This window comes from Sinohyriopsis cumingii, unplaced genomic scaffold (assembly GCF_028554795.1).
Source record: "Sinohyriopsis cumingii isolate HCF-2022 unplaced genomic scaffold, ASM2855479v2 utg002256l, whole genome shotgun sequence".
NCBI classification, from domain to species: Eukaryota; Metazoa; Mollusca; class Bivalvia; order Unionida; family Unionidae; genus Sinohyriopsis; species Sinohyriopsis cumingii.
In genome coordinates this window covers 89,590-115,819 of record NW_028316171.1, presented here as the reverse complement: position 1 = coordinate 115,819, position 26,230 = coordinate 89,590, and the positions used below count along the sequence as shown (strand labels likewise).

Genomic DNA, 26,230 nt, shown 5'->3' with positions numbered 1-26,230 from the left:
TTTATAACATCACGTGGTCTTTACGAACGGAATGTAATGCCGTATGGACTAAGAAATGCCCCCGCCACCTATTGTGTTCTTTTAAGTCATATTCATCGAGGGATACCGTGGTCAACATGCCTTGCATACATAGATTACATTATTATTTCTCCCAATTCATTTGAAGAACACCTCAAACATCTAGACCTTATATTTGGACGTTTGCGGCAATCAAACTTGACACTTAACCGTCAAAATGTGTATTTGCAGCATCTGAAGTGGTTTATCTTGGTCATACATTCTCAACAAAAGGTATCAAGGTAGATGAATCTAAAATAAATACAATTACACAATTTCCTCTTCCTAAAACGCAGAAAGATGTTAAGAGTTTTCTAGGTTTGTGCAACTACTACAGAAAATTTGTTCACGGTTATTCTGCCATAGCAACACCATTAAATAAATTGTTGACAAAAGACAGTTCATTCAATTGGACAGATACGTGTCAAAAGACATTTGAAACTCTTAAGACAGCTTTGACTTCAGGTCCTATCTTGGCTTATCCTGACTTTAACAGACCATTTAGGCTCATATGTGACGCTAGCGGCACCGCTCTAGGGTATATTTTGTCTCAAATAGGGACAGACGACAAAGAACATGTTATAGCTTACGGTGGTAGAGCTTTCTCAGACGTTGAAAAACGATGGTCAGTTACAGAACAAGAATGCTTAGCTGTCTTGGAAGGTATCAGAACATATCATGTTTACCTATCACATCAGAAATTCACTGTCATTACAGGTCACAAAGCATTAGTGTGGCTTAAGACAGTTAAACACACTTCAGGTAGATTAATTCGTTGGTCACTTCGCTTGCAAGAATACGACTTTGACATCGTATATACTCCAGGACATAAAAACACAAATGCTGGCGCACTCTCACGTGGACACTACGAACAAATTGATAACACTCGCAGGGAAGCGGAGAAATCTCCAGATAACATAGACACACAGACTACTCAATCAGAGCCAGCTGTTCACAGTATTCAAAAAGAATTAACAGAAATTACATTTTACTACACTAACGAAGATATTGCAACTCTATCCGCAGTACACACAAATGACACCACACTCAGTGATTCTCCTTCAGAACTACCGGATATTGCCCAATTTCAGCGCGAGTGCCCTGATTTCAAGGACATGTATATTTACTTAGAACAATGAATAATACCAGAAAACACTCGTCGCGCAAAAGCTATTCCGTATGAAGCAAGTCAGTATGAACTTGTCAGTGGTGTCTTATATCATTTTTTCCAGCTTCGAGCGAAACACAAAACTTCATCAGATCAACTCATAAAACAAGTTGCCTTACCAACAAATTTGAGACAAGATGTTCTTCTGTCTTATCACGATTCAAAAGCAGGAGGTTGTCATTTAGGTGTCCAAAGAACATATCAAGCTATCAAACAAAAATACTATTGGCCTAAAATGTATCAAAATGTTTATGACTATATTACATCATGCTCTCAATGTCAGCTCATTAAACGGGACACAAATACGCGAAAGGCCCCATTGCACCCTTTGCCTCCAGAAGAAGTATTTTCTCGGTGGCACATGGATATTTTGTGCATGCCAAAAAGTAAGGAAGGCTACCAGTATATCTTATTGGTGACAGATAGTTTGTCACATTGGTGTGAAGCCTTTCCCTTACGTACTCAGACAGCAACGGACATCGCCAGTGTTTGGTATAATGAAATATTCACACGTTAGGGCGCACCGCGAACACTTGTCAGTGATCGTGGACGAAACTTTATGTACCAGATTGTATTAGCACTCTGTGAACTATTTCAAGTAACACGTCACCATACCAGTTCATATCACCCTCAAACCAATGCCGCGTGCGAACGAACGAACAGCACCATTAGTCAATCGCTCCGTGGGTACTGTAGTAAACAACAAGATGATTGGCCGTCGCTGTTGCCTAGCATAATGATGGCATTCTGAATGAGTCCAGCTGTCAACTCAACTGGCTAATCGCCCTGTTACATAGTCTTTGGTAAGGAAATGACTTTACCTTTAGATGTGTCTCTCACACCTCGAGATACTGTCCAGAAACAAACACAACAATACATAGATCAGTTGATTCAAAGATTAAAAATAGTTCAAGAATTAGCTAAAGCAAACAACCGCGAAACGCAAGACACAACGAAACAGAGGTTTGACCAGAAAGCGAAGGAACCGTCCTTTCGCGTTGGAGATTATGTACACCTACAAATCGCACACATACCGGTAGGATTATCAATAAAGCTTTATCCACGATGGGAGGGTCCGTATTACATCACTCAATTAGGTCCGAATAACACCTACAGATTACGCCGTTCTTCCGACAATAAAGAAATTAAATCACTTGTACACGCCAACAGGCTTAAGTATTATAAAGACCCTAGGGATTATCGACCGCCAACCCCGCATGCAGCTAACACAGTCCCTCAGTCAACTCAGCCACGACATGATGAAACGAGCAATGGTCACGCACCAACTGACAACAGTACGGGATGGTACTCAGTTGATAAACTTTTGAAATCTAAATTGATTTCTGGAAATAAACATTATCTGGTTAAGTGGACCGATGGATCCACGCCATCATGGTAATCATCGGAGAATGTTTCGCAGGCATTAAAAAAAGCATTTCACAGAACACGCACACCATCGAATACACGCCGCAAACGACTAGGTCGAAAATTTCGTCATTGAATTCAGGACGAAATTCTGAAGGGAATTCCTTCGTATATGGGAGAGATAATCATAGTCACATCCTCCTCCATTCCATTCTTTCCTCATAACTTCTATTTCTTTTTTCTGGCTCCAAATCTCTTAAACCTCTTTCTTTCTCTTTAAGGTATGGATGGAATATTGATTCGGTTCGTAGGATTGTGTTTCTTTTGAACTCTGAATTCAGGGTCCGGAATATCAGAACAAAAACAATTTGAACTATGAGTTATCTTTAGCCTCTCTCACTACTGTTTGGTTCAGTCTATAAGTGGATTCATACTTTTACATCAGACTCTCACGGAATTGTTCAGTTGAATTTATCGAATATTGTCTTTCACAGTTAAATGCAATACGTCTTACAATGAATGTACAGTTTAATACAACAATCTTATTATTGAAAGAATTAATTCAGAAAGGTGCTTTTCTACATTAAAATGTGTCATAGAGAGAAGTTTTGCCCTTCATTGATAAAATAGGTAAACACCTATTTGGAATGTTAACAATGAGAAACGTTGCAACATTAGCAAGTCACATAAATATGCTGACGCAATAGAATAATAGTAAATTATCGGTGCTATTGTTCGATATGGAGGTGATGTCTCCTCCTATACCCAACAGGTCAATAATCGATTTTTAAAATTAAAAAAAAAAAACACAACGTGTGACGGCTAATGGTCGAAAGTCGAAAACGTTACTAATTTTAGAGCAAGCGATGCTCGTCACTGTCGAAAACATGCGTGAAAAGTATTATAGAATGGAAGAAATGATTGCTGCTCAAATTGTTGAGTCTCAGCAAATTAGTGAAATAAATAGAAATATAAACATACATAAAGTAAAATAAAGTGAACAATCAATGTGTGCTGATATTAGTGTTTGTAATTATTTCATAAGCCCAGTTGTAGAAGTAGATTTCGTAGAATTTTATTGAAATATTTTAAAACCCTATTGGACATCTTTTCCTTCAGATTTTTTATTTAATGTCGTACCATGAACTTTTATTGTATTTGTTTTTTAATATTATCCGATATTGTTAAATGTTCTACTCATTGCATTTGGAATCTTATTAAATATTTTGCAAAAATACTCGTCGTTGTATTTTTTGTATTTTAATTAGCATTTTGCAGTGTTTCCTCTCATTGTACCTTTGATACTTTACTGAATGCTTGCATTGTTTTCCTCATTGTATATTTTGTATGTTACTCGGTATTTGCAGTATTTTTCTTATGTATTTTTGAACTTACAGTATTTCTCACATTGTTTTGTTATTGTTTATTATTGTATGTTTTGATCTGTCAACTTTTACATTCTATTCATGAATGTAATTTTTTTGTCTCTCGAGCCCCGAGGACTCGGCTCAAATGAACCGGAGGGTATTATTAGGACAGAATTTTTTTAGCACAAGTAACAAGATTGAAATTTTCTCTAAATGGTATTAAAAGTAAGTTGATAAATTATATTGAAAGTAAATTTCTATTAAAATGTATTGAGATTGAATCCATTTATTTCGATGCTACAATTATATACTACTTAATACAAATTGCGCCCTTACGATCAAGTACGAACCGTCTATACATACATTTCCCTTGTATCCTCAAGTCGGCACACAAAAAAACTACATGTAAAGTACCGCATTGCGGAAACCTAAAAAAATCATAAGCTATTTCTAATCGCGCTGACGTTGTAGAATTGTCTGTCTAATGACGTACATAGACCTATACGATAATCTGTAAGACACTACGAAGCCTCACTTGAGATTCTGGCCTTCGCAAAGAGCTAGGCGCGCGCCATATTTGGCCTTGCCTTAAGAAACTGGTATATAAAGCCCCAGCCACGGGCTGACACCAGTTTTGCTGGCCAGAAGCTCAAACAGGCTTTATCTTTGCCGCTCGATCCCGAGTACTCTCGCATGCCCCAACATGTAGCTGTATTTACAACATCATCAAGTGACTCCGCTTTCAAGAGGAATGAACTTCCTTTCTTCTTTCTTCTCTCTCTCTCTCTCTCTCTCTCTCTGATTTTGGAAACAGAGTGACTTAGACTTTACGAAGCAAATCTCTTCGTAAAAGCTGGTGAAGAAATCTTTTCATAAAAACTGGTGGAGAGGCGGAAAATCTTCTCGTAAAAGTTGGCGGAAAATCATTTCGTAAAATGTTTATCTAACTTTAACAGTTTTTGTAGCGACTACAGACCTGAGTTATTTTTGGGTTAACAGAAATGGTCCTGTGTTACATTTACTGTCTTGTTGATAGAGACCTATGTATAGAAACGTCTTTCCTGCAGCGAATTGCGAAGATTTTTTGAGAGAGTTTGAACCCGAACAACTTGTTGGAACATTTTCATGTTGGATTTAGTTTGGTTAAATTGTGTTTATTGTTGACATTTAGGTTACTTATAAGCAAGGAGTGATTCAAAAAAAAAAAAAAATAGAAGGAAAAAACGTTTACTTATGGATGTTGAGTGGGAGGCTATTAGGAACAAGTCCATTGATTCAGAGTTTTGTTTTAATCATCTTTGGGAATCATTAATCGGCTGGGTTGTCTTGTTTAGGGAAAATAATAAATTGTGATTTGACCACAGAAGTATGACGTTTGTGTCACTCGTAGTTGAGTGATCTTTTTAAAGGCGGGGGTAATGTAATCAATTTAGAGTATGCGAATTTGGTTATTGCGCCCTGTTTTAAGGAATTCTTAGATTTGTGTGATTACTTGTGTGATTATTGGAACTCGGCGCCATGGAAATATCCCTAGCCGAAATAATGTGCTAATTATTAGGAGCAAACGTGACGGAGTGAAGTGTTAGTGTGTTTCCATGATGTCATGGTTCCCTAGTAGTGAATTCCGACCAAAACCGAATTAATGTCCCTGAATAACATAGTCCATATTAAAATCTAGTGGTATACATTGGTAGCGTGACTGCAAGGATAGTACATACGGTATTAAACTGGTAAATTATACAAGGGACTAAATAAAAAGCATAGGTGCGATTGATAAATAGTTGGCAGTTTGGCTTATCTGTGGTCTTGCATTAATTAGAGAAAAACTTAGGTATAGAATGGGCACATCGGGCTTTCAGATTTACAACTGAAGTGGTGTGGAAGTCTTTGGGGTAAACTTACAACTTCTAGCGAGAATCGCGCCAGGGTTTGACAACCGCTCGGTCAAGTAAATACCCGTGTGCGTGTAACAAGAACATTTCTGGTGGCTACAGGTGGATATGTGAATAGTTATGTGATCTGTTGAAAGGGATTTTTTTATTATTCTTATGTATAGAACAGACTATTCCTTCGCAATTTGGAAAGAAAGACGTGTCCTATAAAAGTATATATATATATATATATATATATATATATATATATATATATATATATATATATATAAAACCCGGAAATGCAACTAAGGGAGACCAGCAGAAAATAAATTTCATCCTTAAGTAGACCATGGTTTTAGGGCGACCAAAACCTGGTCTCCTTAAGTTTTGAAATGTTCTTATGCAAACAGGTATGGATTCATTTCATTCTGTTATGCTTTTACTTCGTCTATAGTGATGTATTTTTAATATTAAAGTGCTTGTCTACTTGTTATTCAAAGTTTACCTATCTTTTATTCGAGCAAAAGTTTGGCAATATATATCAGAGAGTGCCGATAAAGCAGCCTTTCGAGCCCTCGAGAAAAACACTTTTTAGAGCAAAACTTCGCTATATAACTGCAAAACAAATTTGGAAATACTTATTATTTGTAATTTCTTAATAAAATATGAAAAGCAAACAATGACAGCTGGTGTATTAAAAAATTTAAAAGTTTGCATGCCACAAACATCCTAAATTGAACATCAGCCGCCGTGTTTAGTACAATCTACCTTCGTGGGTGGTCCCCATCGTGCATGCGCAGATACGCTAAAAGTTATGGCGGCTAGAAGAACGTTATGGCGTTGCAGTGACATGAAGATGCATTGGGCCTATCGGATATGGTAAGCGGATTAAATGTTGCAATGAATTATCGTACTTTTGTAAAGTCGTATTTATCGATATTTGTTACTCAATATGGCTGTCTATCTATGGCATAAACATAGTCGGTAAAAACAAAATGGCTGAAAGGTGCTCAGTAGTAGACCTACAGGAGCTCGTATCGTTGCTTACAATTTGACCTGTCATATATTTACTATATAATAACTACACAGTGCATGTATGACAGGTCAATTGAAAGCAACGATACGAACCCCTGTGGGTAGACCACGATCACTAGTTCCGTGATTTAACCGAAACTCTACTGGATGTGATTGTTTAAGTAGGTGCTCAAAATAATGGCAGAACTTAATAATCAGCAAATATCCAGGGTTAGACTGCGGGATGAATTGCATACCCAAAATTTAATGTTACGAGTGACTGCATTTGCGGCAGTTTCTTTTCTTCTTCAGTAAGCAGCAAAGCCATTAATGACAACGAAAATAGGATGCGTCTTTTCACTCCAGTACACTACTGTATACTCCAGTCTCCAATAATTTAAAAATTATATATTGGCGTACACTGCTGTGGGGCATTTCTGCACACCTAAGGTTTTCGTTTCCAATATTGAAGCAAAATGCATACCGAATTTGAGCGATTGACAAAAATAAAATACAGCAATGCTTACTATTTGAAAAGATGCAGTTGTCACCAGAATATTCTGTTAAAAATAATATTAATTTTGGACACAGGGGATACCACTACCCTGTTTTCCTGACTCGCGATATGTCGGCCTATTCTGCGCGTAACTTTGAAATGATGTAATGTTTATCCATCTTGCTATAGAAATGAAATACATTACTCTGGACTGTTTCTGTCAGCAGTTCAGTCGAGTAATTAGGCCAGGTTTATAGCTAGTTTTACAAAATTCAACGTTGTTGTTGTTGTAGGGTTTTAACACCATTTTTCAGCACAAGATAGGCTGTACATGGCGGCCAGTATAGTTGGTGGATTAAGAACCCAGGGAAGAACCACTGACCCACGAGAATCTACAGGCAGGCTTTCTCACATACCAACGTTAGATGAGCCTGAGACTCGAACTCACGCAGAGCTGAGATGGCAGTGATCCGTAACGGTGAGCACTTTAGACCACTCTGCCACTCGGGGCCCCACAGAATTCAACGTAAAAATGCCAATAAATGGCAAGAGATATTAAGGGAACTAAACCAATCTTGCAGAAAAGTTAGCAAAGTTGAACAGTTTATGAAAAATAAGCTATTATGTGGAAGAGAAACAATAATGAATAGGATGTAATGTGTTTGCAATGTCTTGTTGATGGGGAAAAATTACTACAGAATTTAGAAACAGACTACATGCAGGGGAATTTGTTGAGAATTTATGTTCTAGCAGCAAGTAGACACGTTGGGTATGAGACGATTTTGTACGTGTGGGACAACTTATTGCAAAAATGGAAACTTGGATTAAAATACAGTTTTGTTTTAAGGTACACATTTCCATCTTTTATATAATGTATTAATTTGTATGATTCTAAAAGATGCATAGTAAATCAAATTTTCTGGGTTACAGGTTCAAGAAGGTCACAGAGTGGGTCTTCATTTTTACGCGCATTTCAAGTATAAATGATGGATATTTTTGTACACTTTATGAATATCACTTTTCTTAATTAATGTATAATGTTTCTTTCTGGATACAAACTGGATTTTTGCCTCAAAATAGCACATTATCAAATGTTTACAGAAATGACGTATCTTTGCGCAGAATAGGCCGACATGACAGTATCTGTTAACTTTTCAAAAGCCAGGAAGGAGACTAAATAAAAAATATCGGAGGATTGGGACTTAAAATCAGGTTTTTTGCGTCATTTTTAAAGCCTCGTTTTCACTCAATATTGACAGATCGTCCGGGAATAATGTGCTTGAAATTCTCAAAAATGTGGCCATTCTCCCTGTGATATGCCTTATTTTCCCCCATAACATACTCTCTTTTCATACTCTGGCAGCTGTGACCAAACTGCACACGACCTAATGTTAGTCTTAAGTAAACAAGTGTGATGGTGGATAGAAATTGAATGTGCAATTTACTTGAAGTAATTCTTTAATATACGATGTAGCTAATCTAGGACTTATTTACACTGAAATTCAAAGATTAACCCCCCCCCCCCTTCTTTTCTACCTGAAGTGTTTATTTAAGCTCTGTTTATGTCGGACCATTTTTACTGGTCAGCACACATGTCAGCTCTCTGCACATGTCAGATAATCCATTTGCAGCGTGTGTATACATTTAATTTTATATGTGTGTTTTGACCGGTCCAGCGTGGGGTCAGGTGGAATTGCTGTTTGTGGTTGTTGAAGCTTAGTAGTAGTACAGTCACCATTGTTTGGTACTAGAGCAGAAGAGTTTCTCTATCGAGACGATATAATCATATGGTTTGTTTTGGTGCAAAGATGGCAAGAAATTCATCTTGGCCCCATTAATTATATCATTTATCAGATTATTTTATACTTTCCTAATTATAGTCTCCATCCACATAATACATTATCATTCATTTGTAAACTGCTTATTTAACTAATTGTTTGCTATAAATAAACCTTATTATTTTCATTTGAATTTTATGTTTGCTTCGTGATTTCAGTAAGTAATAATTTCACTTCAATTAAATGAGCTATCTTTTTTTCTTATCTGTCGTTCTACGTTTAGAACTTTCTGTCTTACTTTCTCTCTCACCAATAACTATATTATATCACTGAATATAAGATCCGAAGGCCCTTTTAATAGAAACGAAGACAATTTTACTAACACCTGTTGACTATGAGTATAGTTGGTATTGGCCATTGGGTGCTGAAAACAAAAAATGAGTAAAGGCAAGATTGGGGCTGAACAGTCACAGCCAGCAGTACCAATTTCAAGTAAAACTATGCTATTCAGACTCTGAGAATAGTAATCACATGAGCCTGACATTTTATCAATAAAATGCGACAAAATCTGTGACAACACAAAGTCAGCTTAAATGTACTAATATGTTTATAGGGCAGATAAGGGAAGTTTGTATTGTTGCCAATTTCATCATATTTTATGGATAAATATCATTCATCTGTTGCGATAATGTCAAAAAGACAGTCAAGAACTGTCAGCTAACATCGAAGTACATATGTAAAAGTGATGTTAGGAAAGCCAAAATTATATGGACTGTGAAACATGATATTGCAGATAAAAGAGGACATACTGCAAGAAAATTGTGTCTAGTAATTTCTTTGTTGTTCATAATGGCTCTGGCACAGTTCAACATTTTAACTAGTTCAGGGCTGAGCGAATTTGTTTTTAAACCACTAGTCCAGGACAAGTGGTTTCAGAAAATTCACTAGTCCCACCTTTCTCTTCACTAGTCCCACCCTACTCGTCACTATTCTCACCTTATTTTTCACTGGTCCCAAAATGGTAATCACTTGCCGAGATTTGATGAGACGTATGTGCTTAATCCATAGAAAAAACAAACAAAACAATATACAAGATAATTATTTCTTAAAAGAATTTAATTTTTGAAAAACATTTGTTGCTATACATTTGGCTTCTTCAGGTTCATGTATATCTGTTTTAGCTGATGGATTTGAAAATATATCCATGTATATGTCTGCCACCTGCACCAGCACTAAGCCAGCAGTTGATAGTTGTGTCTGAGTTAAAGTCCTCAAGCTTTGGTCCATTTGCAGAAATGTTCATTAGCATTTGTAAATTTTTTGGTTTAAGAAATTTCTTAAAGAAGTCTTGATTAAGTTCATTGAACTAAATCCTCGTTCACACTCAGAAATAACTACCGCACACTCAGTATTCGTCTTACGTTTTATCCCTCCATTTTCAAACAAATTTACCTTCGCCTAATCGACGTTATTACCTTACTTGCGAAAATAATTTAGCAAACTCATTTCATCCACGGACTAACTATCAGCTTGCTTGACAACTACTTCTAAAGTGATCATAACATCAATTTTCTTTTTTAAATACGAACTGAAACAGTTCATTAATTAGCGTAATTGTTTCGCTTCAAACACAATATCGCACGTGGAAGTTAATCATCTGTATAATCAATTATAAATTAAATATTCATTACTGTCATTTAATCAGTTCATAAAGGAAATCAACACTGGTGTCGGTAAAGTACCTTTCATTAATTTAATTGCACTGACTCGCTGGATTAAAATCATAGTGAGCCGCTCATTATGATATAGATTGAGTAAACTCATTGAAACAAAACCGCTTACAACACTGCTAATTGATCATACTGGCTTTCTTTTGTTTGACGTGTTTTGATTTGCCGATAATTTGATCGCTTAGCCCAATATGCAGTCAAGCGGTAAAAGGATGTAAATGTATACCCGAAGAGGGTTAGAATCAAGTATTCAGTACGCCTGGAGGGCATGATTGGCCAAATAAAGGCAGGTATAGTGATTAAAGCATGAAAATAAGGACTAGCCCGACTTTTAAAAAAACAACACTTGTCTTGGACTAGCGACTTGGAAAATTTTACTTGCCCGACTTCAAAAGTGACTAGTTTGGACGTCAGGCTATGGGATTTACTCAGCCCTGTAGTTGTATATGTACTTTGCTAAAATGATATTAGCTGTGAATAGCATTATTAATGATTCATTGAGCGATTATTCTTATTTTTATTTATTAATTCAGCAAGTAAATAAATAATATTATATTGCTAATGAGTGTGATAATGGTAGTGGAAGTAATTTCTTCAGTCTTTATAGTTTTGGTTCCTGGAGGAATTGTTTATTTACGGTACAGTGTTTGTGTATGACAGCCTTTCTGGTGGGAATAGGGTGTGCGAGACACTTAAACAGCAGTCTATGCTTATGGCTTGGGACCACTGTTCCTTGTTTATAAAAAGATGAGTTGAGAAGAATCCAAAAGCTAGAAATTATAGCCCAGTACATAATGACCTCAATATTGATGAAGTTGTTTTGGAAACAATTTTAAACAAAACTTAGACTGGATAATAAAGTAATATTTTCCACAAAGATCGAAAACAAATGAAACAACTTTCCACACAATTTAATAAAAGCAAAATTACTAAAAATAAGCCTGAATATGCATTTACAATACTATAACCACAAATTGACAGCTACAAATTCAGCTTTTAACCAAGATAACCAAAGACATGATTTCATTGCCAGAAATATTATTTACAACTACTGATTCCTCAGAAAACAAATTGAATGCTTCTCAAATTTCTAATATGGATATATTTTACTAAATTTTGTTCTTGTAAACGTAGTCGCAATTTCCTATGACCCTTGTCACCCCATTTTTGATATTATGATAATTATGGGGTGTAGAGTCCATTCCCTATTGAAAAGTTGGAATTCACCGACACCATCTGGTGTTAGCATGGGGTAGCTGCTTACTAGCCATCCCAGCAAACTTTAGCAACCTTTCATTAACATAAACCTGCATGAAATCGATAAGAATAAGATTTTTCTCAAACAATAGTTGTTATGTCTTTAATCTGCTGACAGACGACACGAAAGTACATTGTTGCTGAAATTTGACCTGGATCTTGTTATTTGCATCCCGAGTCACATGACTGTACAAATCTTGCAACCAACATGTCAATGACATCAGAGGTCATATAGTCACATGATATTGACAATAAACAAATTTCCAAAGTTGTTGTACATAGAAGTTGGACATATTATAAAGAAGTCACTTAATGTTTGTAATTAAATAAATATAATGTTCGCTTAATTCTCAACATATTTATTTTGAGAACAATAACCAGAAACCTGTAGGTATCGCAGTGGGGGGTGGGGGGCATTTTCAAGACGTACTGAGCACGTACCAGCGTTGTTTTTGTTGGTGTCACGTGACTATCACATTGACTTGCTCTCTGTGTAGTGAATCTGATTTTCTTCAAATTGCTGCAACATTTACAGATTTTCGGTTGTTTTCACAATAAATATTGTTACGTATATCTGATTTAATATGTATATATTTTATTTTAATTGTGTTTAGTTTTAAATTTTTATTTTCTTACATGCTATTGTAATGTAAATTTATTCACTAGAGATGATGCTTTTTCAGAAAATTGTTTGACCTTGACTGTTAGTTTATAAACAACAGGTGTTGATCTAAATTCTGACCTAGATTCAGAATTAGTAAACAAAGTTCTTTTTTATTTTAAAATGATTGGTTATGGTCATGGTCATGATGGGACTACGTGGGTTAAGAAGTAAAGACTTTTTGTAAAATTTGTATTCTGGGAATACAATCATTGGTCTAATCAAGGCCATATTCTGTGTATGTGATATAGACATGATCATGTGACCCCCCTCTGATTTCACAACTTGGGGGAATTTCGAAACTGCATCTTATAATACAATATATTCTTTGTTTTGAGAGAGATTTCTCACTTTTGTGCTTTTCATACTGGTGTCAAGTCAATTTGTTGTAGCCAGATTTGAGCTATAATAATTCTTCAGATCAATTGGATTTCAAAAGGATTAATTCTTTATTCTCTGGAAATATTTTGAGGAGTGCTCACCTAAATTTTGGAAAGACATTGCGTACAAATTTAATTTGGATTTCCAACGTCGGAGTGCCATTACATGTATTTGTATTTCTACAAGGAACTATAAATAAGTACAGTACTGACTACAGCATACGTCATATGATCATCCATCTTGGAGTTTACATCAGGATTCGAATTTGAAATTATTAGAACTTTTATTACTTGGACTTTTGTTATTAATTTGTGGATTATTCTTAGATTATTTTTGGATTTGATTCTTGAAACCGTAAGTTCTTCTCCTATTTTCATTTTTACAGAACTTTCCAGGAAAATGAATTGTTAAATTTTAAAAAGCTTATTGTTTTCACTCTATCTGTGTTGCTCTTTATTTGAGCCTAAACACATAACATAGAAATTGGGTGCTCGTCCTTGTGGATATTTGAATTTTTGCTAAAACATTTCAGAAAACTTTTTTGAAATTTGGATTCCCCTAGTTTTTGAAATCTTTAATGAGATCGACAAGCTTTTTTTAAAATGGCATCAAAAGTGGAAATCTTTCTTCCAAATCCTACCCAGGAACAATTCGATCTGTTCAAAAAAGACGATTTGATTCAACTTGCCAGAAAATACGATCTTTCTGAAATAAAGGCTTTCTTAACGAAACAGGAAATAAATATTTTGGTTCAGTATTCGGTAAAAGAGAATGGTTTGGATAAAAGTGCTTTGGTTTCAGTCAGTACGTCTGTATCAGACTCTGACACAGAAATGAAGGAATTAGAATTAAAATACAAGATGGAATAGGAGTTGAGGAAGCTGGACCTTCAGAAAAAAGAAAGAGAAAAACAAATGCAAATGCAGTTGCAATTGGTAAAATAAAAAGAACATGAAATTAGAGAAAGAAAATAATGAAGTTACAAGCAGAAGAAAAGGAAAGCAAGAAAAACATTTGCAGTAACAATATCAAAAAGAGGAGAGAGAGACAGGAAAGAGAGAAAGAAAGTCAAATGGAATCACATAAAGACCAGATGCAAATTCAGTTACAAGAAAAATAAATAGATAAGGAGAGAGAGAAGGAAGAGAGGGAATATTAATGTAAAATGAAAGAAATGGAACTGGCAAGTGAAAAACACATTCGTACTTCAAATTCAGATGTAAGTTTTGATCTTGCAAAGAACATTAGGTTAGTGCCCCCTTTCAGAGAAAGAGAAGTAGACGAATATTTTATTCGTTTTGAAAAAGTTGTTGAAACATTGAAATGGCCAAGGAAGCACTGGACTCAGTTATTACAATGTGTACTCACTGGTAAGGCTAGTGATATTTATAATTAACTGTCAGTTCACCAAAGTGGTGACTATGATGTGGTTAAAGATTGCATCCTAAGAGGTTATGAGTTAGTCCTGAAGCTTATCGGCAAAAATTCAGAAACTATAGAAAAGAAGCTGGATAAACTCGTGTCGAATTTGGTGGAGAAAAAGAACAATTATTTGATAGATGGTTCTTAGCCAAGAAAGTTGAGCACGATTATGAAAGTCTCAAACAACTTATATTACTTGAAGATTTCAAACAAAAACTGTGTCCATTAAGTCTTATCTTGATGAGCATCAGATTGAAACCTTGGAAAATGCTGTTTGTGCTGCTGATGAGTATTCTTTAACTCATAAAGTTCCTTTTGTAAATAAGACTTTGGCATAAAAGTATTTCAGCCTAATATATGCCCTTCTAAAACTCAGACTGGCACAACGTCTGAAAATCAAACTTTGGAGAAGCTTGATTCTTGATCCTTGTCTCTTCCTACGTGTACCTATTGCAAGTAAAAAGGACACATTATTTCTGATTGATACAAACTGAAAAATAGGCATCAGAATCAAGAAAGACCTTTTCCAAATGCTCTTATTTCTAAGAGTTCAAGGTCATGGTCATGTATTGAAAGCAATAGATTTGTTGGGTCTAATAAACCTGTGTCTGATTTGAATATGGAGAATTATGAACCATTGATATCGAAGGGTTATATGTCACTCTTTGGTGATTCAGCCAATCCTATCCCTGTTAAAATTTTAAGGGACACAGGAGCTTCTCGGAGTTTTTATTATCAGGTACTTTGCCTTTTTCTGAGACGTCTTCTTCTAATGAGAGTGTTCTTATTCAGGGAGTAGAGTGCAGCTTTGTTAATGTTCCTCTCCCATGGTTCCCACGCTTTTCTAAATACTAATTTCCAGGTGTTTTCCAGGATGAAATTAAATTTTTCAATGTTAACATATGACCATTACTGAATGGAATTAAAGAACATTTTTGGATTATAAAACATGCCTTCTCCAAATCTGAAGATGTTTCTCTTTGAAGACTCTCCAAAAAATATGTCGGAAAAGATGATCATATTCAAAACCACAAAATGAGTCACACGAAACAAATCTGACTATTGCTATAAATTTAAAGCCACTTCGATGTACATTATACTAATTTTAACGTTACATTACTGACCTTCATTATGTTCATACTGGGAAACAACATAACGAACATAAATTATTTTGTTTCCTTTCAAAACTTTCATTCTAAAGAATTTTAGAGCAATATATGTGCATGCTATACAAGTAAACATTTCCTATCACAGTATGAAAAAAAAACAACAATAAATGCAAAGTATTAGAATCGTATCTTGTAACGAAAAAGTTTAACCCTGAATTTATGTGCCAATAAAATCTCAGTATTTTTCAACCAAAGTAAACTCCTTAACGTGATTTGATTTTAAAAAATCTATAATTTAAAGACATTTACAAAAAGAATGATTTAAAATTTGACAAAAGACCTTCAAAATTATATTTTGTTGTAAAAATAAAGGGACTGAATTTTCTGTAAAATAAAATTGTCTTCTTGTAGTTCAATAAACCAGTCCCAAAACCAGTATTGATACATGGGCTCTTATCATTTCTTTTTAAGATCTGAAACCAATGCTTGAAGCTTCATGTCACTGTGTAATAGTTTCGCGCCAAAGTTCAGCTCAGAGGTTAAAAATTGTCTAATTCGGATTTCCTCCGAATATTCCAACCCCATTTTTCACATTTGGACATTTAGGATGGAGTGTGGGTTCAGAGCAATTACATATACAAAATTTGGAATCTCTCACTACCGTAAGATAGCTTACCAGCGGGCCTAGCAAATTTAAACTATGTTATATTGACTTATAGCTGCTTGAAATTAATAGGAAAATTATTTATTTTCTCCAAAATGGCAAGTATTTTAATCCTTATGTCTTTAATCCGCTGACAGACTAGACAAAACTTGGCATAAAAAATTATCATTTCTCCGACTTTTTCCTAATTTCCCAGTAGCATGGGAACCCTGCTCTCCATTGTATAAATTTGTCATCAGACTTAGTCTCAGGACCCATGACAGTCGGAAGAGTCTGTTTTACCCATTGAGGGCAATCATTTAGTACTAGGCAATGAATGACCTAGCTGAAGACAAGGTTGTGGTTAATCCACTTGTAACTGACAAGCCTTGCTTGGATCAGAAAGTCGATCCAGTTGAAACAGAATTCACTGATATATTTCCAGCTTGTGCAGTTACCAGAGTTATGGTAAAGAAAGCTCTTGAGAATGATGTTGATAAGGGCAGTATTCCTTTAGCTGACACATGTATTGGTCAGGCTTTTGATGAGGTCACTTTCACTCTTTGTTTGGATCAATCAAAGGGTATTGATCACAGTGATCATCTTTGAACGACGACTCATTCTCTTTATTCTAATTAGGGTGATAAACGACAATCACTTGTCGTCGAACAGGAAAAAGATCATGAGATCTCCTGTTTGTTTCAAAAGGCCATTAGTGAAACTGAAGCTACTGATATTCCTGTCTGTTATTTCATTAAAAATGGAAATCTTATGAGAAAATGGAGACCTCCTGAGGTACCTGCTGATGGTAAATGGTCAATGAACTATCATATTGTAGTTCCAAAACCATACAGACAGGAAATACTTAGTCTGGCCCATAAACTCCATTGGCTGGTCATTTAGGGATCAATAAAACTTATCACAAGATCTTAACTCACTTCTATTGGCCAAAAATCAAAAGTGATGTTGCCAGATACTGTAGATCTTGTCATACTTGTCAAATGGTAGGAAAAGCAAATCAGAAAATTCCCAAGGCTCATCTACAACCTATTCCTGCCTTTGACAAACCATTCAGTAGAATTATGGTAGATTGTGTTGGTCCCTTACCCAAAACCAAGTCAGGCAACCAATGCCTGTTGATCATTATGTGTGCGTCAACAAGGTTTCCATAAGCCATTCCCTTGAGGAATATAAAATCTAAAACAATAGTATAAGCTTTGATAAGTTTTTTACTGAATTTGGCCTTCCTAAGTCCGTACAGTCTGATCAGGGCTCAAATTTCATGTCTGGAATTTTCCAGCAAGTTATGTATGAATTAGGCATCCAACAATTCAGATCTTGCGCCCATCACCCTGAGAGCCAAGGGGTTTTAGAAAGAATCCATCAGACTTTGAAAAATATGATTCGATCATATTAATTTGATACAGGTAAAGATTCGGATAAAGGTGTTCATTTACCTTTGTTTTCTGTTAGGGAATCAGTTCAAGAATCATAAGGTTGCAGTCCCTTTGAACTAGTTTTTGGACATGCTGTGCGTGGACCATTGAAGTTATTGAAAGAGAAACTTCTTTCTAATGAAGATTCTGAAATTAATCTTCTTGATTATGTTTCTAATTTTAAATACAAGTTGTCAAAGGCTTGTTAGGTCGCAAGAGCAAATCTGCACTCTACTCAATCCAAAATGAAGTCAAGGTATGATAAAAACTCGAAGAAAAGGAAATTTCAGCCTGGTGATAGAGTTCTGGCTCTCTTGCCAATACAACAAAATCCTCTTCAGGCCAAGTATTATGGTCCCTCCACAGTTGACAGGAAAATAAATGATTTAAATTACATCATAAATACTCCAGGGAGGCGTAAACAAAACCAACACTGTCACATTAACATGCTAAAAGCGTATATTGAAAGAGATAGCCAGGTTAAACATGCAATTAATTTAGTTGTACCTGCCCCACTCAATGAAGATTTAAGTGAAGGAATATCATCAGATTCTACTGACATTGGAGTGACAAATCTTCAGAATTCCGAAATTATTAATGATCTGGACCAGAAACTTTTACATTTGCAGGAGCAAGAAATAAATGAACTTAAACAGTTATTATTTGAATATGAGCACTTATTTCCCGATATGCCTACAAGGACAAACAAAATTTTCCATGATGTTGAAATTGTAAATTCCAAACCTGTCAAACAACACCCGTACAGAATGAACCCTCTCAAAGGGATACATGAAAAAGGAAATTCAATATTTGGTGGAGAATAATTTTATAGAGCCCAGTAAAAGTGACTGGAGTTCACCATGCATACTTGTTCCAAAATCAGATAAAACTTTCCGTATGTGTACTGAATATAGGAAGGTGAATAGTGTGACAAAATCAGATTAATTCTCATTACCAAGAATCGATGACTGTATTGATAAGATTGGGAATGCCAAGTATATCACCAAAATTGACCTTCTGAAAGGATTTGGGCAGATTCCATTAAAGGTCACCCGCCATGCTCCAACATTTCCTATTTATATCAGATTTGCGTTACATGATTAAAAACAGTTATACTCGCACAAAAAGAACAAAATAAATTATCAGGTGTAAAGAAGAAATAATAATTTAATTACTCAAAATAGAAGTATACAACGCTGTTACTTCCCCTTAGTTACAATTTCCCACCTATAGAGGATACAACAGGAAATTACGTACATTTATCCCTACAAGACGAAGTACATGCTTCTTGTTGTCGAAAAATAAAACACTATAAACTATGGAAAGGGAATATTTAGATGAAACTAATGAAAACTAATTTATTGTTCAGCCTTATATCGGTATGCGTGCAGGAAGTACTAGATTTTGTCACTTTCAAATCTGTTCCATTGTTTCAGTTTATTTTCAAAATTCCCGTTAATACAGGTAAAAAGAATCAATGCTGGCTTCCCTGCGTCGGCAGACTTTATTTCTAAGAAAAGATGAAAGAAATCGGCACACTTGAAGAATCCAAAGGAACCAAACTTGACTTCTTTTTGTCTGCCGACTACAGAACAGAAGAAAAATTGGCACACTAAAAAGATACCAAAGTCAAGATTCCTGGGTTGGTTTGCATTGTAATAAAATAACCTTTGTATTTGATATCCTGTCGCTTAGTTTAAACAATGAGTTCGTTGCTCCCTGCTAGTTATGGTTATCACCCGGGCTTCTATTTGTTTGCCATATGTAATCATAGTTGATGTTTGCAGGGCAAATAGTATACAAAATAATAACTTCCTTTAATAATACTTTTGTAACCCATGCTAGCAAAAACATTATCATTTGCACTCACATTGAATGTATTTTTAAAAAAATGATTTTTTTTTTATTATTATTTGCGAGATACCGATTTATAGTTAACCTGGATACAATACACTCTGGGTCAGTTTGCAATAAGTAACTTATCATGTGTAAATGGCAGGTGCCTTCAAGCAATCGGGTGATACTTTCATCTCATTTGCGATTTTGTTATTTGACATAAGCGATGCACACTACACTAAGCATGCATACGCAAGCCGGCATCCGCTACATATAAGAAGTTCCTCGATATATATTTTTTAAAAATAATTTTCGTTAGATGAAAAAAGAAGGAATATATGATAACAGTGCAAGGTTAATTTCTTTCATTTTATTTTCAAACAAGTGTATGTTTATCAATTTAATTTATACCATGAGTGGGGGGGGGGCACAAATTAAATACAAAATGATTTCCTTTCTAATTTGTATGGAATAATGGAGCAAATATGATTGATGTTATTGACCAGCAATGACAAGCTTTCAATGTACATGCGCAAACACTAAGACAACTTAAAAAATAAAAACAAACAATACAATTAACTGGTAAGAGCTTCATATTGCAGCAACTAAAAACTGGCAAAAATGCTCAACGGTATTCTCTCTCTCGTGTGTAATCTAGTATGTATTATATGCAGCTGTGTTACAACGTGAAGCCTAAAATTAAGTATATTTGTTATAATATCTCATGTACACTACCCTTAGCAAAATGTATACATATTATTTAGAATATTATCTGTTACGTATTTTTGTTTTATAAATGATTATTGATAATTTGACCGGAAGACTTAAAGTGAGAATGTCGTTGTGCAGATGCATATATTTTTTAGCATAAAAAATGTATGTAAATATTTTAATTAGAACAAGAAAGATATGTCAGTTTGTGTTTTCTCTCATAAATATGTACGTTACGAAGTATGATTATTTTCTTTCAAAGAATATCAAAGTAGTTCGTTTAAATTTAGTTTTTTTTTTCTCTCTAAAACCTATCTTACATAGCATCTACTTTTTTGCTGAAGAAAAAGAACGTGCAAACTATTGTTAAGTTTGGCCGAATTGTACTTCGAGTTGGGTCGAATTGTCTTTGGGCCAAATTCACTATAATCTGGCAAAAATGATACAACTTTCCCATCCCTCCCCTATTTGATCCCACAGATTAAATATACTTTTTTCTGGTAAACATAGTTTTCGGAAAAAGAAAGAATCCATCATCACTCTTTTGGTTACATCCGAATGCAACACAGTGCATCATATTTGCTGCACAAAAGCACGATCGTATGCTATATCACATAGACATTTATGTGGGGAAATTAAGCACTTATATGGCTAGGTTGAATAGAAGGAATAAATGTACATCATATCCAGTTTTGGCACGCGGAAACTACCGATTGTTTACGGAGATTGCCGAATAATTTTTTCATTTTATAAAGCAGGGTTTTAAGTCTAATTAAACATTTTTATGGTGTGCATACATAACCAATGCGTTTTGTTTATAACTATAATATCACTTGTTTGTACAATATAGGTGGCTGGTGACCTTAACGGAAAGCGTAAAGGAAATTTTGGCATTCGTGACTCCAGGTGGACTTTACCAATATAAAGTGATGTTGTTTGTGATGAAAAGGTCACCAAGTACATTTCAGCGTCTCATGAATATGAATAACTCTGGTCTAGACGATTGTGATGCTTACATCGATGATGTCATCGTCTACAACGACACCTGGAAAGAACATTTAGCAACAATATGGAAATTCTCTGACAGGCTCACTGATGCATGTTTGACAATTAATTTGTCTAAAAGTGAGTTCTTCCATGTTAGTGTAACTTTCCTGGTTCACATCGTGGGACATGGACAAGTTAAACCTATAGATGCTAAGGTCGAGGCTATCTCTGAATTTCCCGTGTATAGAAATGTATTATTTCATGTACACTATTTATAATTCATAGGATTGCTTTTAATGTTTTTCTTAAAACTCATGTATTAATTAAGCTATGGTAAAAAAAAAGCTTTATCATATAAATCTTTCTTTTTTTGTGGGGGAAGGTGTTAACATATATATGATTTAATTCATATTTATTTCAATTTAATTTGTTTGTCAGTTTTAATTTTTTTAAATGTTTTTTTTACATGCTATCGTATTGTGCATTTATGCATTGGAGATGATATTTTTCCAGAAAATTGGTTGACCTGAATCATTCTTTTCATAAACACCAGGTGTTGGCCTGGATGCTGACCTTGATTCAAAATTACTTAAAAAAGTTCTATTTTTGTATTAAAATGATTGGTTGTTATCAAGGTCGTAATGGGACTACGTGGCTTAAGAGGTAAACACTTTTTTTTAATTCTGGGAAAAAATCATTGGTTAAATCAAGGTCATATTCTGTGTACGTGATATAAACACGATCACGTGACCCCCACCTTCTGATTATGCAATATGGGTGAATTTCAAAACTGCGTCTTATAATACAATATAACCTTTGTTTTAGAGAGAGAGATCCTAGTTTTTGGGCTTTTACACTTGGTATCTATTTGTTTTCTTTGTTGTTGCCAGATTTTTAAGTTATAATTTTCTTCAGATCACTTGGATTTCTGAAGGATTAATTCTTTATTCTCTGGAAATATTTGAAGACTGCTCATTTAGAATTTCTGGAAAGACATTACTTCCAAAATTTTATTCTGATTTCCAACAGGAGTGTTATTTGCAAGGAACTGTAAACGACAACATTGTATAGGATACGGCTTATGTCATCGTCTTCCATCTTAGATTCTTTGTCGAGACTCAAACTTGAATTCATTTGAACATTTTATTATTAGGACTTCTGCAATTTAATTCGTGGATTATTCTTGGATTATTTTTGGACTTGATTCTTGAAACCGCAAGATCTTATTTTTTCATTTTTACAGAATTTTTCCAGGGAAATAAATTATTTCTTAAATTTTAAAAAGCTTGTTGTTTTCACTGTTTTACTGTTTATTCGAGCCTAAACACGTAACAGTCATGTATAGCAGTTGTGCTGAAAATGGCTTTAAACTATAAAAAAAACAAATATCGTAACCCTTTGATCACAGAATCAGAATGTAGACAGTATTCATTCTCCATGTCTCCTATTCTTCATAGGCTGAAATCTGACATAGTACATTAGTTCGTTCAAATTGCATATATACTGCTGTTTCGCATTTCTGTGCACGTAAGGCTTCTGTCACCAATATTGAAGCAAAACAGATACTGAATTTGACCGATTGATGAAAATAAAATACTGCAATGCTTGCCATTTGAAAAGAGTCAGTTGTGACCAGAATATTCTGTTCAAAATAATATTTATTTTGGTCACACACGATACCACCCCTTTGTTTTCATGACTCGATATATGTTGCCGTTGTCGGCCTATTCTGCACATAGCTTTGAAAAGATGTAATGTTTATCCATTGGGCTATGGAAATAAAATGCATTACTTTGGACTGTTTCTGTCAACATTTCGGCCAAATAGGTCAGGTTTATAGTTGGTTTTACAAAATTCAATGTAACAATACAAATAAGCTATTTTGCTGCAGAGAAACAACAGTGAATAGGATGTAATGTGTTTACAAGGTCTCGTTTATGGAAAAAAATTTGCCAATAATTTAAAAACGGATTATGCGCCCGGGAATTTCTTTAGAATCCTGTTCTTGCAGCATATTTTGGATAGGATAAGTTTTTATACGTGTGTGACAACTTCTTGCAAAGTTGGAAACTTGGATTAAAATGCAGTATCGTTTTAAGGTATACATTTCCATCTTTCATTTGATGTATTTGTTTGCATGATTCTAAAAGATACATAGTAAATAGGATTTTCTGGATTACAAGTTCAAAAAGGTCATGGGGCCCCGAGTGGCCGAGTGGTCTAAAGCGTTCTCCGTTACGGATCATTGCCATCTCACCTCTGCCTGCGTGGGTTCGAGTCTCTGATTCAGGCAATATGGGTATGTGAGAAAGCTTGCCAGTAGCTTCTCGTGGGTCGGTGGTTCTTTCCAGGGTTTTCACGGGTTCTTCCTCCACCATTAATACTGACCGCCATGTATAGCCTATCGTGTGCTGAAAAATGGCGTTAAACCCTACAACCACAACAACAACAACAAAAAGGTCATGGAGTGGGCCTGCATGTTGATATTTAGAAATCACACTTCATATGCATTTAGGGTGGAAATGTGGGATTATCTTGTGCACTTTATGAATATTACTTTTCTTAATTAAAGGACAATCATTGTTTCTTGATACAAATTGGATTTTCTATATATAAACGACAAGTGATCCGATGTTTACAGGAATATTGTATCATTGTGCAGAATTACTCGACATGCAGAATTGGCTGACATGGTATGTGTATTAATGTATATTAATTTAATGGCTTCTTCTAGCGTTCAATTGATGTCTGTTTCTTTTTTTTTCAGTTGAAATCTAGTATTCTGCCCAAAAAGGTATGTATACAACAGGATCTAATTTTTTTTGTTTATACATCTATCTAGGATAGGTAATTTAGCATGATCTGATCTTAATGCAGTCCTTATTTTAATTCAATGTGTGCCAGCATGCTAACTGGCCCATCAGTTTGAAAAAAATATGATCCAGACTTACAGAACCTTTAGATGGGTAGTGGATTTGAGTTGGAATTCCAGGACATTTCTGCATGAAAGATCAGCAAAACTATATTAATTTAAAACTTGTCACTGACTTATATGATACAGTGCCTATTCATTTAGTCATTGCTTAAGTGTGAATTTATAAATACTTCACTCACACTTAACAACATTTTTTTCTTTCCTAATTTGTTTTAATATTTACAGGTATTTTAATAGATGTGTTTTGACATGTGGAATTTAAATATGACCCATTTTTAGTGTGCTACCCAAAATTCTGACTTGTGCTTTTTCTTTGATGCACATAGATATGGACTGGAGCATCAGTCTTAATTATCCTTGGTTCACCTCTGGCTTAGTTTCTTACTACGAATGTGCTGTCCATAATAAATCTGCTGTAGGAGGCACTCATTGACATCTACTCAAGAACAGTCTACACCTTGACAACCAATAATATTGTACCAATGGAAGATATATATGAACTGGGCGGGGTTAACGCTTTGATGCGACTGAATTCAATTGAACCGTTTTGAGATTACGTTTTAAGTTTATTATGGAGGAAGAGAAACAATTACGACACAAGTGGACCGCCTTTTGATCACATATCAGAAGTGGTATGTCTGGACATCAAATTATAATCAACTGGCCGGAACTGGAGCATATGGCAGCTCAAGAAGGTGTGGACCAACTTTAATAACTTTAGTGGCAATTAATTTGCTTCATTTGGTAGAATGTTTAAAACTTCGCAATCATTTATGACTTTATTTGATTTATTTTGGATAAAATATCGGCATTTTTTGATTGTACTTTAAATTATGATCATTAGGACAAAACATGAATATATGGCTTCTTAGGAAGCCAGTTTTGAGTGCGGGATTATGTTATATTGGTGAATAATTTGCTTTAGTCAGCAAAACGTTTAGACCTTGAGCATTTTAAATAATGGCTCTTTCAGAAAAAACTGAACGGACACAACACTCAGCGCATACATTTGAACTTTAAAATCACAATGGTGTAAAGAAGTAGATTTTCTTTTCTGTCTTCGTCTTGGAAATGACCAGCTGGTGAGGAATTTTCTGACCATCAGACTCCAAAGAAACGGAGAGGTAGTGCCAGCTCTGAGAAGGAGGGATAGTCAGTCTCTGGTTGTTACAAAATTCAAGAATGAGTGTAAAAGTGAGCTGACAATTCTGTGATGTACATCCTTGATATCTGAATAATATATAACCTTCATAGTGGTATGGATATATGTTTGCATATAAAATGATTTGATCAGATCATAATTGAATATGTTGAGGAGTTCAAAATATAATAAAGTCTAAAATAATCCTCTCTGTTTCATATACAAAATATACACATCAGCACATAGTTAGAAAGAGAAATATGTTCACAAAATTCAGATTGTATGTTTTTTACGAAATATTGTACAAGTATTTCTCATTATTCAGCATGTGACAAGAAATATTGTACATTTCTTTCCACCAATAATGAGAAATCAGTTATGGGCTCATAAAATGAATCGACTCTTAAGATATCATTTTGACTGTTTGAGATTTTAATTTGACTTTTTGAGGTTTTTGGAGTCAAGGGTCAACTGACTCTTCAGTTTTGAAATCTGTTGAGAACCCTGATTCATTTGCACCCGTGTTGGTGCTGTATTAATGTAAAATTGATTTGGATTTTTGAACTTCATGGAGCCAATGAAAATGGCCAGCTTGAGGACATCATTCAGAACGTTGACCTTTGTGATGCCAGTCAGAATAGCCAGCTTAAGGACAGCAATCGGAATGTTGACCATCATGATGCCTGTCAGTGACCGGCTTTATGATGTTGATCAGGTTTATGGCAGTAGGCAGGATGTTTACCATAATGATACCAGTCAGAATGATTTGCTTGATAAGTCAGAATAGCCACAAACTTGATGCTTTCAGAAGGAGTAGTCACCTGGATAATGGCATTAAAAGTTGTGACCTTGACCATCAGGT

At 35.0% G+C, this 26,230-nt stretch overlaps 1 long non-coding RNA gene across 1 annotated transcript in view; it reads left to right on the top strand.

Annotated features, from left to right (window-relative positions):
- LOC149770849 (uncharacterized) overlaps positions 1-25,573 on the top strand; it is a 29,648-nt gene extending 4,075 nt beyond the window's left edge. Inside the window, exons 2-3 of the long non-coding RNA XR_016418456.1 lie at positions 24,060-24,086; positions 24,554-25,573. This is a non-coding gene — a long non-coding RNA (uncharacterized LOC149770849). The remainder of the gene's footprint in view (positions 1-24,059; positions 24,087-24,553) is intronic.
- Positions 25,574-26,230: the final 657 nt, after the last annotated feature.